The following is a 16727-nucleotide window of genomic DNA, read 5'->3' on the forward strand; positions in this document are numbered from 1 at the left end:
GGCCAGAAGGTCGTGGCAGGCGTTCGACGTGGAGAGCTCGAGATCTCCGAGAGGATCGGCAACGGCTAGCGGCGATGGCTAGATAGTCAGCTGACAGTGACAAGGTGGAAAATCTTTTCACACACAGACACACACACTCTCAACTGGAAAGATACACACACAGACACACACATGCAGCAGCACTAGAGAACATGCTCATTATGTTTATTTACTCATGACATGATTCAGTTAAGTTGGCTAATTCACTTTAAGCCGCTCAATTCAAGTGGCTCCTGGACAAATTTCCCCTTTTAAAAAGAAAAAAAAAACCTGGGAGGTTAAATCGCATTGCAAACAGCGATGAGAGTTCATATCTGGAGCATATGAGGGAATCAACAATCATTCAGAGTGGTGCGCAGAGAATAACCTGCTGCTCAACTTCAGTAAACGCCAAGGAGCTGATTGTTGATCTTAGTGCCAAGTTCTCGAGCATGTCCCAGGAAAGTAAGGCTCCGCGAAGGGGGGGGGGGGGGGGGGGGTGATTAAAACTGCCCAGAACATCATTGGTACCCATCTACAAAGAATCAGTTATATTGGTGAAGTGAGTTGTCTCCCACAGTCTGTTCTCCCTGCTGCCATCTGCCAAAACGTATAGAAATATCTGCTGCTGTGCCTCCAGACTTGCGGAGCAGCTTCCTCAGGCTGTGAGACTCCTGACTCCTCACCACTCCACCACGATGAGATTTTTTTTCACGGGCAGCTTAAAGTGACTCCTGCCCTGAATGTGTACCCGCATGAACCAAAAATCCGAGAAAGTCAACCGGGATACTGCTGCCGAAAAAGTATTTAAATCAGCTGTTGAGTTGTAAAAATGTGCATTGACCTCTGGAAACCCCTCCGCTCTGTTTCCACTGTATCTACCATCTCGACCTCTCTGACCTGTCCCAGATTTCCAAAATGGCAGCCATTCGCCTTTCGCCGCTCTGTCACAGGAGGGTGCAATCCGACACTGACCACGGGCTGCAGGGTGCACGAGGCCGCAGAGTGACACACGATCTGGGATGTATCCCACTCCCTGCCAGTCACTCAATAAGTGGCCTATTGTCCGTCACTCTATTGTGCCCTTGTCACATGTATACCAAACAAAGAGACAGAGAGGTAGACTGCCCTGTGTGCCAGGAGGCTAGCATTACATTCATGGCCTGGATGCATAGAAATGAAGAGACAGCGTCTGGTGGTGAATGGACTTTGATATATGAATGGAACGAGGGGTTTCAGTTTCATCAACCATTTGTTATGCAGACCGTATGTTTGCTGTGCATCCCATGGAGTCGCTTTTAATTCAGACTTTATGATTCAGTAACAGGGTTGAAAAGTTCAAGAGGAAGCGCACGCTTGCTGTCATTTGCATGCTCACAAGCATGCACTCGTACCACGCGTTTCTCTCTCCCTCTTTTGTCTCTGCGTGTACTTACAGGCACAAACCTACTCACACTTACAGCAAGTTGATGAATGGCTGCACTCGCGAAAAAAAAAAAAAAAAAAAAGCTCCAGGTTAGACTTTTTTTTCAGCAGAAAACCATACAGGGGGTTACTGTCATTTAGGCAGTCGCCTGTCTTTCAGGGCCGTCGACTTTCACCACACGGAGCGCAGGGAGAATATAGTCGCGTATGGGTGTGCATGTGTGCAGCACAGGGCCGTGGCGTGCTTGAGGAATAATAAAGAACTGCTCCCAGAGGAGGAGCGGATTCTTTGAGGGTTGGGTTACTCCTTGGAGATGTACCTGTGTTCTTCGTAGTAGGTGTGAACCGTGTACACTCAGAAACAATGCAGGATACCAGGTGTGGCCTGCACGGGAAGAGCCCTGAGAAATGGAGGCTGGCTGTTAAAACCTGCATACCTGTGCGGCTATTTTGTGAGATTAAACTGACTCACGTCTTAAATGCCAATTCAATTTTTTTTTTTTTCACCACAGTGATTAAAAAAGCTCTCTTTTACCAGGAAAGGACGCCAGTTTAATGACAGGAATAAAACAAGATGTATCTCTGTGCAGCCTTTTTATGAAATATGTCCCCGTCAGAAAAGAAATAAATAAAAATGCTAATCCAATTACTAGTTGGTTTTTTGACCCTTTTCTGACTTGAAAATCGAGGACATTCGACAGAAAAAGATACGCCCACTTGACTGAAAAGCATACACAAACAAGGGATTTAACTCTTCACCTGGGATATGAATAAATAACACACTGAACTTAAAACACACACGAAGGGCGGATGAATAATTAACCATCAACAACCTTTCAAAGCAGCTCTTAAGGGATTTTGAAAGATTTTAATGGCCATGGACATCTCTCTTTGTCTATCGGAAAGAGTGTGTGTCTGAAGTGCCTGCCACTTAACATAATACACTGACTCAGCCGTTGAGCACCCCGGCTCTTCAGGCAATTGTACGCGAATCTTATCCTTTACGTGTTCAGCTGGTGGGAAAATACAAGCGGGCCGCTGCATCCACATGTCAGCCCTTCAAAAAAATCCGATAAAGACCCTCGCAGTGGAGGCTGAACGCTCATCCTGAATGCTTTGAAAGCAGCTGTCACTTCAGATTTCAGGGCTACAGTGTCTTGCTCAAGTTCTCTCTCTTGTGCACAGGAGACGGTGTGTGTTTTACAGCCGCTCACTGCTCCCCCTTTTGCTCAAATGGGGAAGTGTCTACAGGTCATCAGCCGGATGGGCCTACAGGACAGCATCGTACTGAACACATAAGTACGAATACATGTTTATTATCTTATTTTATACACACTTACAAAAACATAAAAACATAACCAGCCACGTCTGTACTTTTATATAGACAAGGTGATCACCTTTGAAATAACATTGTTTTATATACAGTGGATTATCACAGTGGTTGCCAGACCTTGTTGTCAGATGTACCTGTACAGCCCTGCCACATGAATACAGTTCTCATGACCATTTATTCGTTTTAGCTCACTTTTTTAACCATTTATCACACAAATCTTAGCTGTCATTTCAACTACTTACCCATTACTTTAAGCTAACTATCCCAACTGCTTGCCTGTTACTGTTGTTCTGTTTTAACTGTTCATCCATCACCTTAATATATTTATCCAGTGACCTAACTGAAGCCATTTAACCATTATTATGTTTCTCTCTAGCTATTCACTGTTCATACGTTACTAGGGTAACTGTCCTTTAGGCCTTATTATAGGGAATGGGGTTTGCAGAGCATTCTGGGGCAGTGGCTCCATCTGTTTTCCGAGTATAGCTAGCTAGTGGTCATTTGTCATCTGTCATTTTTTTAATCATCAAAAATGTACAAAGTATGCTTAAAAGACAAAAGCTCATATGCCTAGCAGAGCACCCTACGGAGATAATGGAGCCACATTTTAGGAAATTTAAGTTACTTAACAATAATGTCAGGGGTTAGCAAATTTCATGTTAACTGGATGCTACCAAATGTTCGATTATCACGTATAATAAATGTACCACAAACTATATCCAGCTAAAAGAAACACATAATGTGAGCCCAATATGCTGATGATGACATCATGTTCCCATTAACCATTTACCAATTGCTATAAGATAGCAAGCATAGCCTCCCTTAAACATTTACCCATCATTAGCCTCTCCTACTAGCTGGCTGTTGCTTTTTGTAATCTATCAATTTATCCATGGATATTAGCTATAGGCTACAAACAAAAATGTGGTTGTTTAATGATAGAGTCAAGGTTAGCAATTTTTTTTGCTAAGTGAATGATACCAAAATGCTGACTAATCATGCATATTCAATCCAGCACTATCTAGCAAAATGAAACACATTATGTTTGCCCAGTGTGCTTTGTGATGATGTAATAGCCACCATTTAGCTACCCATGGCTATATGATAGCTACCTAGCCTCTCCTAACCGATTACCCATCATTAGCCTCACAGCTAACTGTCCTTTTAGACTATTTATCCATTGCTATTAGCTAGCTTTTTCTTTTTCACATTTGCACATGACTTTAGCTATCTTTTCAAACCATTTATCCATACATTTGAGATATCCATGAATCCATTAGCTATAATAAATGGTTTTAACATCTGCTGACTTAGCCTACTAGTTTTTACACACACTTTGAACACATCGTGTTTTTTTAAAAAACTCTAAATCATGGTATATTTTTGAGAAGACAATCCATAAGCAACTGCAAATGCTTCATCACTTAATAAAATATATATAATATAATATCGATGCTGTACAGTAGCCTATATTTTGCCAACTACCATAAAGACTTCTGAATGCACTGCAATCTATTTGTGTTTGTATTTGTAATCTTGTCCAAAACTGAAGAAGAAACCAAGAAATTGGACGAGCACCCAATTGCTTCCAATTCCTTCCCCCCCTATTTTTCCTACTGCAGGCTGTGCTGTAGCAATATTGAAGCGCCTTATCCACATGTGACGTCTTCATTGAATTCTAAGCACACACACACACACAAAAAAAAACCCTCAAATCCGGCCTCGGCAGCACTGTAATCGCTGTGTAACAATCGCGAGCTCTCTTATAAACCATCACTTTCACACCACCTCTCTAACAACCAAATTACAAAGGCTTAAAGTTGCCCTTGTGTAATCCTACGGTGAATGCCTGCTATCGGCTAACCTGTTCTCACACACCTTCCCCATTCCGCGACAAGGGAGAACGAGGCGAGGAGGATTAGGATGCAAAGAGAGTTCCCTAATCTGTGTATTAACAGCAGCCAATTGAATCAGGCTGTCTTGGGCCGGCAGATTTTGGGAGGTAATCTGGAGTGCATTAATGTGATGTGTTAAAACAAAAAAAAAAAGTTCCAGACTCTAATTGGACGGAAGAAATACACGGTCAGATTTCCCAGTTGAAGATGTGCACGATACATACTCAGACGTGACGAAACTTGTCATCCTCACACTCACTGTCTCTTACACATGTAGCTGCAGAGAGAAATCAGCAGGTCTTCATGTTGAACTGTTGCTTTTGATGAAACTTAAAGAAGAGTGGGAAAGGGAGGTGTGAAAATGTGTGTGTGTGTGTGTGTGTGTGTGTGTGTGTGTGTGTGTGTGTGTGTGTGTGTGTGTGTGTGTGTGTGTGCGCGCACATGTTTTACAGCTGAGTTCCCTCTGTGCGAAAAAATAATTGGCTCTTAGCTCCGGACCACAAACTTATTATTAGGCTGCTGCCTTTAGATGAGGCTGCAATATTACTCTTAACGCAGAATGTTTTTTGTTTTTTTTCCACCCATTACTCTGTTGCTTTACCTTCTGCACTCCCTGTTTTAACTGCAAGTCATCCTGGCGCTAATGTTTAATTCCACTTTCGCCCTCCTTGTAAGTCTCTCCGCGCTGGTGTCAGCTCCACTTTGAATGTGACGTCTCTGTTCCGCCCTCCGTCCCCGGCAAAAAAAATAAAAACACCGGCCCCCTCATGTATCATAAATGAGGATGGTTCCTCAGCCATCTTTTCTGGCTTAATAAGGGGTGAAAGGAAAAAAAAAATATGGCTGACATGCCCGAGCCGCTCTCCCCCCATTAACCAGTCACTTTAATTCTTGACCAATTCTTGCATTCACACTAACACCCCGGCGCCCGCGCACACAAACAGCGGCGAGCGATATCGGGGACAGCTTTTTTACAGTAAGCAGTCACCAGCGCGGGGGTCAGCGAGGAGTCAGCTGGATAATGGATGAGCTGGGAAGAGGCAGCTGACAAATCTGTAGCACTCGCCCTACACCCTGCCTGTCTGCCCGCGTGCCTGATTCTTCTTTTCTGTGTGTGACAGTGTGCGACTGTGTTAGGGGAGCAGAGAGAGGAGCTGCCAGTCTGAGGAGACACATTTTAGCAACACCAAGCGAGGGGGGGGGGACGACAGAGACGGAGGCAAAGGAAGGGGATGAGGGGAGAGAGTAGCAGAGCGCCCCGTCGGCCCATCATGGATATTGTGTGAGCGTGCATTGCAAAAAAAAATAAATAAATAATTAGATGAGAATATGTTCACCAGGGTTTGTCCTGTTTGATTCAAACACGACGATCTTGATGAAGAGATTAGTATTCATCATTCTGGACACAATTCATCGACTCATCGATTAGTTCGTTGACAGGCTCGATCGCAACAGTTCTGATGACGCAGGGTCTCGAGTACACAAAAAGGGCACTGGCTGTATGCAGTGGGGCGCCAGTGCACAGTAACTATGACATGATTTGTGGTGAGAAGAGGGCACTTTGGCATTTTGTCCAGTGGAAGGGCACCCTAGATGGCACTGTGTCGGGTTTCATCTACCATAGGGGCACCAAGAGGGCGCTTCTGCAGTGTTTTTCAAATAAGGGTGGCAGGGGGGCAAACATGTTTCTTAGGGCTCAATTTTGATTTTCATACAGTGACAAAACTGCTTGAGGCACTCTTAATTGGCAATCTTACTAGGAAACGATCATGTTTTGGCCTGTCTGGTTTCTGTTGCTACAAACATGGCTGCCAATTGCCCCAATGCCTCGTTGAAAATGTCCAGTGGGTTTTCCCCATCTCGAACAGGGTGGGTAGCCGTCTTGCCCAGCTGGCACGCCACCAACACCCCCTCCGCCTTCCAACGTGAGCGTCAGGTCATGTACATATAAGGTGCATGTGATATGACAGTTATTAACAGAGGTACGTCCTGTAGAAATATGAGCATTTCCCTGCTTCTCAAAATGTTCCGTTAATCATCTGTTGAAGGGAGAAAGGATCAAATGGATCTAAAATCTTCTGATCTGATATCTCATGGAGTCAATCTAATTCAAAAACAGATCATCAGCAGACCCTCAGTCGGAACCCCGCTTATTATTGCAAACATCCTTAGAGGACAAGCGGAGCGTGGGGACAGCAGACTGTTGCAAACGCCCTGTCTTACCACACGCATTGATTACAATGCGTCGTAGTCGCGGGTCGATACTGCTTCTGCGGCTTCACCCTCTGTCCGCCATCATTAGCACCTTCCGCTGTGACCCACCTCCGTGTCCCCAGTGCCACCTCTACCTGTCGTTGCCTCTCTCCTCCCATGCCGCCGCTCCACATTCTGAACGCCGACGTCAATTCTGCCTCTTCACAGCTCTCACTGAGATGTCTGTCGCTTGGCCGGCCTTTTTTTTTGGTACTCGAGGAACAGCTTTAATATTGTAGAAGCATGCATTTTTATGACTTTGGAGGGGGGGAGCACAGTCCATATGATATAAGGAATCCGATTCATTCCAGAACTTGGATTATTATTGTGTCAATGTGAAGAAAGTGAAGATACCATGACGAGGCGACATTGTACACATTTATGGCGCACTTCTACAGTTTCAGCGTCTGTGATGTAAAGTTGTTAAAAGAAATGAGCCACTGTATCTGTTATGTAATCTCCCTCAGCCTTTCATTCCGCCATGAAAGCTATCCGACCGCTGCTCTCTTCCTCGAGCGCAATTGGACATAAACATCCGCCCCGGCCAAATCGTCTAGACGCTCGATTTCAAAGGCCTTTTAAAGAACTCCAATCAATAAACCCCTCTGTCTCATCAACGCGCCGCTTCCCCAGACGGCGGGCCACAAGAGGGCCCGATAACATTGTGCTCGTACACACTCGGCAACGTCGTCAATTAATCTTTATCATCCCTCCCCCTTGCGTGTGCAGTCGCTGTCATAAGCGGTGGAGAGCCCTCACAGTGAGGGGGGGTCCGGGTACTAGGCGGCTGTGTGTTTATGCCGTGAACACCGATGTTTTGCATGTGATTATTTCCGCTTATGTGCTATACCTGCGCCAGGGGGGAGCGTTGGAAAATGTTTCCAGTCATTTCTGTTGTGATAATCATCTCCCAAGTTTGTAAATGTACACATCTTACTGACTCGCCGTGGAAGTGCTCCCCTGGATGCCACCATGGTAGGTGTACCACAATGAAGTGACGTTACTGATGCTGGCGTCCCTCTGCATATAGCTGGCGCCCTTTTAAATGTTGTCCACTCCTCGCCTTCAAACACCCTGAGAACGCCACTGATTCTAGTCACGTTTGTGGCAACCAGAAGAGGTGTTTTAAGCCACAACGCGATGTTTTCCTAACCCCAGCCAAGAGGTTCGTGTGCCTAAACCTAACCAAATTTTAAAACTGAACCCAAAGAAACGTTAAGTGTGAAGTCATCTGTGGTTTTGCAGAAAAAGTACTTTCTGGTGATTGGGGTGCTAAATTTGCTGTACAGCACGCGCAGAAGCCTGTAACTGCTGAACAGTGAATATTTACATACAGCGCACCTTTGCGTCGAGATCCGCTATAAACTGAGATCTGTGTGTAACACGGCACTGCTGAAAGATCAAATCTGCAGGAATTGGAACCCAAAGCTACAACATAGCGATTATCCAGAGGACTCGTCCTCACAGTGAAGCAAAAACCATTGCCTCCTTAACAATAATGGCAAAAAAAAAAACAACACAATTTCTCCACATTTAACGTCACACGACTTGCTTGCTTGATCGTCGACGTACCGTAGCCCCGGATGAATGAATTAATGAACTATGAAAGGATTTCTTCATGCAGGGGTACGGAGTTAATTAATACACACGGATGATATTTGTAGGGGAACAGTTGTACAGGGAAATATTTCAAAGCGATATAAGAAAAGAAAGAAGCTGCCTCAGAAAAAAAAAAATCCAAGAGGGTTGGCTCTTTTGGCAGTGTGTTTTTCTGTCTGCTCTCTTCTTCTATTCAAACAACCTTTAATCTTATTTATAGATCACTTCCTCTTTAATTGCTCGGTTCCCAGTTTTTCAATTATACAGACTCTTTTAAGTACACTAGCTGCAGTTGTGTAACGCATCTCGGGCCTGACCGTGGATCATTAGCGGGATTCAGTTAGTGGTTACGGGCTTTTATTTGATATGGGGCTGCAAGTACAACAAAACAGGCCACACTCTGTCCTGCAAATGCCCCCAAAACTTTTCACAGAAACTAACAGTCGCTGGCTTGCCAAACGGCATGCGTACTTGAGTCAAATCCTCCTCTAAGTGTGTGTGTATAAGTGTGTGTGTGTGTGTGTTTGAGTGTGCTGGGGCATGCTGGATGACTCATTTACAGTGGAAAAGGAAGGGTTTTCCAAATACTATAAATACCTTCAGCAGTGTGCTCCATGCGCGTTGCGTGCTAACACAGCTAGATTATCGCATGTCACGACAGAAGTTCACCACACGCCCAGCATCTTCCTTGTTCAACAGCTGATTATGAAACCATCTCTTCAACTTGTGGATTGTGAAGCCTCCCCTCAGTGTTGTATAAGATGTGGCCCAAAATAAATTACGTGCGAAGCCGAAAGTCTGGTTGACAGAACGCTCATCTTTATCAGTGAAAAGGGAACTGCCGCAACACGGAGGGGAGGATAGACTCCTGCGCAAAGAGCAAACAGGAAATGGTGACTTATAATGTGGCTGTAGTGAGAATATCAGCTCGGATAGAGAGAGGTGTGTGGTGGGAACGGGCCGGGCGACAAGGTGAGGTTGATCAAACCGGCTAGAGATGATGAAGAGCAGAGTTAATTCAGATGGAAGTGATCCGACGCACGCTGCCTTCCAATGGCGAAGCAACTCTTCCATCAAGGACAACCCCCTGAAAGCCTGCACACACGTTTCATTTGTCACCATCAATGTTCCCAGCTCTGTGGCTTTTACTGACAGCTGATATGCTAGTGTTACTTTGCCACTTTGCCGTTGGACGTCTCCTCGTGTTCACTATATGCCACTTTTAAGAAGGGATCCGGAGCAATTCCGCGACCTGTTAACTAGATTGAGCAAAAAAAATGAATAATTATCCTGTGCAGTGTGCTCAGTTGTCTATGTGTGCATGTGTCATGTCTGTGTGTGTGTGTGTGTGCGTGTGTGTGTGTGTGTGTGTGTGTCTGTGCCCGTGTCCTCGCCTTCCGTTCTATTAATAGCAGACCTCCAGTAGCTGACCCTGCTATAACACATGTTGTCAGTCAGCAGGCCAGATTATGACCCATCAGTTTGTTACGCTGCCATCTGGGGCAGGATTTCTCGGACTCACACACGCAGACATGAAAACACAACATGCGGGACTGCACATTACAATTGAAGCATGACATATGAGGAGAAGAAGGCTTTTAAACACGTGTGTGTTTATATCCTCTGTCTAAAATGCTCTGTTTTAGCTCCTGTCTCTTTAAGGCCCCTCCTCCTGAATGCCGAGTCTGCTCTAATTGGTCAGCTCATACAGGCCTGAGCCCAACACCGCTCACCGTGTCTCCAGTCGGCTCTGTCATGTTTTTAACTTCCAGTTGGCATCACTTCTACCACGAATACAGGCATAAATCATGCAAATGTGTGACACGGTGACACAGTGTTGTGTCAAGAAGTCACGGAATTAAAGGCGGGACTACTGATTCAGGAGCTGTTTCAGGAGCAGTGTTTTCTGTCGGAGAGAGCGGTCGGACTTTGACCTTTTTAACTTTCAAGACATTTTACATGCCCAGGTATTGATACAACACACTGAAAGGAAGGAAATAAAATGTTTTGAAAACACACAAATTGCTCTCATTTTAAAAAGTCAAGTCACACGTCTTTAACCTCCACGTCGAGCCTGGAGATATTTATAGGTCAATCTGCCAGTCATCGAAACAGCTAGTCCAGTTGACTGGAGTCAAAAAGTCAAAAATGACAAATTCTAAAACCCCCACCTCCGTTGTCCCCATGCATTCTTTTACACCTCTACAAATCATGAAACACATACACAATCACACACACTATCTCTCTGCTGACTTACACATCTACACATATGGACATACAGCACGCCTACACCAGCAGCCTCTCAAGGATTATTTTCGTGCTGTGTCTGTGAGGCTCACTGGCATACAGTACATACCTCCACCAGGGGGACCCAGTTGGTGAGTCTGCTGAGACCCCCCCCCGCAGGACAGGCACTAATCCTGGGTCACTGCTAGGCTGCCGGATCCCGGAGCCTGAAACTTCTGTGTCAAGTATGTAACCTGCTGCCGTGCGTCAACACAGGCTCACAGAGGACACAAATGCTCCGGAGAGTCAGACAGCCGAGGGATTAAATGCACTCAGGACTGTATGTTCAGAATGCTCACACACACACACACACACACACACACACTAGCACATGTTTATAACGAGGAATGCTTGGTGTAATTGCTCACGAGTGTATCTGCACAGAACTTGTGCAACAGAGTACATGTGAGGGAGAGGCACAGGAGGGTGGGGCGCTTTTATGGCTGTTTGGCGACTTGGAAACAGCTGTCAGCGCTTCTTTTGCACACACACACATGCACGCACATTGACACACAGCACAATAAGGCCGCTGCTCCGTCATCCAGTGCTCACCACTTCCTCCTCCGCTCCGCTCGTCTCCTCCCTCTATCCACATATAGTATAGTACTACATGCTCCAGTTGACAGCTCATGCCGAGCCAGCACATTCCACATTATTACTACTTCAGATGTTTGTGGCCCAGAAGCGCGCCGATTGGCTGAGCCGCCTCCGACACTGGGGCTTTTGAGAGCCAATGAGCGGCCTGCTCTGGGGAGCCGAGGAGACAAGACAGTGGATTCAAAGGGAACTCCCTCTGCTGGGTAATACAGAGAACGCCTGAGTTAGTCTAAACACAGACACAACTGCCTGTTAATGGAATGTAATCTGATATTCGCTTCACGGGGGAGGCTACGCTTGTTTCCTATTTGCTCGTACTCCTGTTAGATCTGTTGTATATGCTCTCCTCCTCGCCGTGTTACCTTCCCCAGCTCCCCCCTCCTCTCCTCTCTCCATGCCGTCTCCTCATTTTTAATCCATTTTTCGCCTCCCTTATCTGAATGTATGCACAGGCAATCTTCCTTCTTTACTCCTTCGCTCAGCGGCTCCATCGCTCCACTCAATTCCACTTGTTCTCTCCCACTATCAGAGAGCGGCCCCGCAGCAAAAAAGAAAGCGTCTGGTTTCAGGCATAGCTGACCTGCTGTTGCTGCGCCCTGTGCGGTCTAGGAGAGCATCCAAAGGGCCTGGAATGAGGTTCTGTGAAGTATCAGAGGGAGTGTCTCCCTCTATAAAAACCCTTGTGAAATCTATTGAGTCAGATGGAAAGTCCAGTTTTGACAGGGCTGTAGATGGTGAGTCACAAACTTTAATCTACTGATTTTTATTTTTTTCCTTAAACGGTCCTAGTTTTTTGCTCCCTGGTATAATACTATGTGTACTATATAGACTATATAGTTAGTGAAGGAGTCTGGTCAAATAGCTCTGACCAGAGCGATAAAACACTGATAACACACTCTCATCAAACATTTATACTATTATTAAGTCAGATGTTTGTTATTACACTTTATTGTAAAGGGTTTGATTGTTAAAAGTTAGTACAAGTTAAAAGATATGATATATTATTATGCGATACGAAACAAAACAAAATGCTGCAATAAGAAACGAAACAATATAAAACCAGACTGATACTGATACGATATGATACAAAATGATACGATATGATACAAAATGATACGATATGATAAGAAATGATGCGATACGATGTGAAATTAAACTATACCATACGGAACGACACAATACGATAGGAAACGATGCGATACAAAAAGATACGAAAAGATACTATATGAAATGAAACCACACGACACGATACGATATGATACGTTACCATATCATACCATGCCATATGATACGATACAATACGAAACAATACGATACGATATGATATGATACATTATGATGCGGGCTCAGTGTAGCTTCATTTAGACACTCCCAACTGACACCCATTTCCAGACATGGGCAGCTATTTTCAGCGGAAAAGCCAATGAATCCACTCTACAACAGCCGACACAATTATCAACAACATAACTTGCTCCACAAGTCTGCCAACACCATTACAACCTCAGAAAATATGACATTGTTGGGTTTGCTGCCTCTTAGTGGCTAAAAATCTGACGGGGCAGCTTTAGTTCTCAAGACAAACCAATACTCACCTTGAACAACAAATGTGTCAAATGGTAATGTGACAATGTGAAAAGCCCTGCTTTTAGGAATGAACCGGCAGAATTATCACCCGAATCTGCAGCTCCCCTAAAACTTCAAAGCTTCCCACGTCAGTCCAGCGATTCACCATTTTGCTGCACTGTGGTTATCGATGCAGCAGGCCTCTTTCAGTGGAAAAGCTCTAAAAAAAAACCCAACTCTGTACACCACCAGCTCAGCACCCAACAGCTGACAGACACAGTTAGCGACTTAGCTGATGAGCACAGTTGAGCATTTAGCCGCTAACGAGCCAGACGTTTCCCTCAGAAGTCGGAGGAGTCAACCAGGGAGCTGAAAGAGAGGCAATATTGGACTTTAATTCCACAGACATGACTCCAGCTTGAGTGGGAAAAAATGGCCAAAAAACATCTCTGAAATTATGAATCACATCAATAAGAAAAACAGACCAAGTCAATTCTAAATTGAGACGAACATTTTGGCGTTTGAGTGGAGTGAATATGTTGAGGTTCAGGTTCAGGGCCAAAATGATCAGACCCAGAAGATATAATAAAGATAGAGAATTCTGTGCGCAGAGGAGCATGTGTTGCAAATGCCTCACATCCAATGGTGAGCTAACCTATGAAGGAATTGATTTGACGTAAGGTCAAAGGCCAGGATGCTGTGAATAGAGTTCATTCATTTTGGAGCTGACTTCGAGGTGAGATATCTCCACACTTCTGCAGTGAAACAGAACCAGATGTGTTCCAGGCGACGGAGCGTGAAGAGATGTCACAGTGAGAATGAGTCGAACACTCTGAATCGGACTGGGAAATTCAATAAATCTCAACATTTCAATATTTAGATGGAGCTCACAGCCAACAATGTCACTAACCCTCAAAGCCGGTCACGTGTGTCACAAGTGCTGCTCACTAAGAACCCGGGCCTGCATACCTGCATACATTCAACGGGTTCCGTTCTGGCGTGTCATATATATTTCGCAGCATGTAAACTGTGCTAAGTGACGTTCAAAAGCGTCGTCCACAAGTTTCCCTCTTTGTTGCGTCAGCGAGACAACTTTTTACGCGTGTCCGATGGGAGCGCATGCGTCTGTTTGCCTTGAGCACGCGTGTCCATGTGCTGCATGTGTTGCATGCGACAGAGAGCAAACAGAGAAAGCTGAGCTGTGCAGGGGCATCTCTTGTATAATAACCGAGCGCTTTAGCGAAAGGCTGGATGAATTTTAATGGAGTTCTGCGGGGTATTCCATCGCCTCTGGTCCCACGGCTCAAAGATCAGAGAGAATTTTCAAGCATGGTGTCCCTCAGCCTCTCGTGCTCGCTCGCTCGCTCTCGCTCTCCCTCCTCTCCCCTCTTTTTCCCCTCTACTTCTCCCCTCCATTTTTGAACTCCATTTTTCCAATCCTTTCCCCCTTCCTCTCGGGCTTTTGTCTCTCTCTTAATCCCTCCCTGCGTCTCTCGCACTTTTCTGTTGGTTTCTCTCTCCACTCGGCCTCCCTGTGAAATTTGTATTAGAGCCACTCGAGGCGTAATTATTGCTAAGCCCTCTCTCAGTTCCCTGGCACGGAGAACAACTCATGACTCTCAGCACACAAAAAAGACTCGCTACTCAAGGACGAAATGCTGTGATGAACTTTTAAAAATCGGGTACAATGAGCTGACAAAATGTTTGGATAGCTTCCTCCACGCACAGAGAGAGATTATACAACAGAAAGCTCATTTTCTCTCTGCCCCAGAGCCATTTAAAGAGTTTTGTACTTACACATTTATAATTCAGACGCCGCATTTGCATGTTCGCACCACCGCTCGTTCAGATCAGGCCACACGTGGGTGAAGACGCGAGACGATGTGGACTACTAGCGAGAGGGGAGACGCGAAACCCAAAGCAAAACCAGTGGCAAAAAAAAAAAAAAACCTTGAATGGCGGCTATGATCCGTGCACACGTTGGAGTGAGAAAGTTGGTGAAGAAGTCTGGTGATAATTACTAATGCATGAGGATTAATGGCTGCTATTTAAAAACCCACCGTTCTGGGGAGAGCTGAGCGAACATTGTGTCTTCCTGCCGGGACCTTAAGACAAAATATGCCCCTGGCCAATCTTACAGGAACACGGCTCATGAAAATTCAACTCCGCAGCTCTTTGGCGCCAGAAATTTTGTAAAGAAATCCAAACCGAAGTTATGCTCTAGTTTGTGTCGCCTAAATCAACCGGGGCATAAAGGACACACGAATAACTTTATTGATGATCTTAGATCTTTAATCAAACACAAAACCCGTGGGAGGAGTTGGTACAGTCGGGGTTTACCATTTAAAAATGAAATGTAAGGTCAGTTGTTACTAACATCAACCTATGTCTGAAGGTGCTGAAAGGCTGTAGCTGTAGATAACTTCAGGGCGTTTGGCCTCTCAGCATAGACAATAAGACTCAATAGTTCAATTGTCCAATGATACTGTGGCATCGTGGAAAAAAACTGTGCTACCATACATTACCATATACAATAATATTTCCTAAGAACCCAGCCTGTCGGGTTTAGTGGCATCTCTTTGAGACTGCCAGCGTAGAAGTGAAAAACGCCCCGTCGCCAGGATGCAATGTTTACATTTCCGCAAACCACAGCAATGTCAGCAGTCTACGCGTGTACCAAACGTGGCATATCAGGTTTGCAGCAGGAGGCGGAGAGGAAGGCGGCGGCGTTGTTACAAGCCAACAAGGCCGCCAAACAGCAGATGCAAGTTGGCCCTGGGACATTTCCAACTGTTTTAGTGGCATCAAAACCAGGTGTTTTTTCCTTGAGGAGAAATTTCCAGCTGCTTTCGCCGAGCCCAAAACTGGCTGGTTTGTTTGTTTGTTTGTTTGTTTGTTTTTTTACAGGAGACCTGACCATCTTCATTCATGAGCGCGGCGACAAAAAAACAGTAATTTAAACCAAACCGTGACGCTTTCCCCGTCCCGACTAAGTAGTTTTTGTGCCTAAACCTAAACAGAGCGTAAGGACAACGTTGTGACAAAATACAAAATGTCGCATTCAAAGGCAACAAAAACACAACAATTCTTATTTTCCTGTAATTAATGATTATTGATATAGTGTTACAAACGCACCATTTTCCACGGAAGTTAGAACAGTATTGGTTTCTCTCGCTGGTTTCAAATGGGCGAGACTTCGTACGAAAAAACTTGCGTCAACCAAAATCATTTCAAGCCAAAGCCAGTTGGTTGCGGGTGGGATTTTTGGGTCTCTATCAAATAGAATCTGACTCTGATTTTGATCGCCTTAATGATGAGGGATGTTTTGGTCTCTTCTTAAAGTTTGATGCCACTGAAGTCATCATGAAACATTTATACTAAAAATGCTGCGATGGTACCCGAGCTCAAGTGCGAAATCAACTTTCCCAAATGTCTCGAGGCGCACGCGGCAACAGCGAGCGCTTCATTTGTGCACCTCAACCCCACTGCAAGCCCTCAACAGTCCCCACAGTGCCTGTTAATATAAAGCAAAATGCTCACACCGGTCAGGCACTGTTGCATCATTGTTTATCCAGCAGGGCTACCTCGCATGGCCCATGGCCCTTAAGATTTCTAACGCACTGATACTTGTTTGCTTCGGCGGAGGGAGAAGCTTGCGGATGTCAGCAGCCTCGGCGATGGCTGGAGAGATGTCAGCGATGGAAGACAAGCGCCGTCTGAAAATTAAGGAGGAAGTCTGTCAGCGATGTTTGAGCACA

Source organism: Acanthopagrus latus, chromosome 3, assembly GCF_904848185.1.
Source record: "Acanthopagrus latus isolate v.2019 chromosome 3, fAcaLat1.1, whole genome shotgun sequence".
NCBI classification, from domain to species: domain Eukaryota; kingdom Metazoa; phylum Chordata; class Actinopteri; order Spariformes; family Sparidae; genus Acanthopagrus; species Acanthopagrus latus.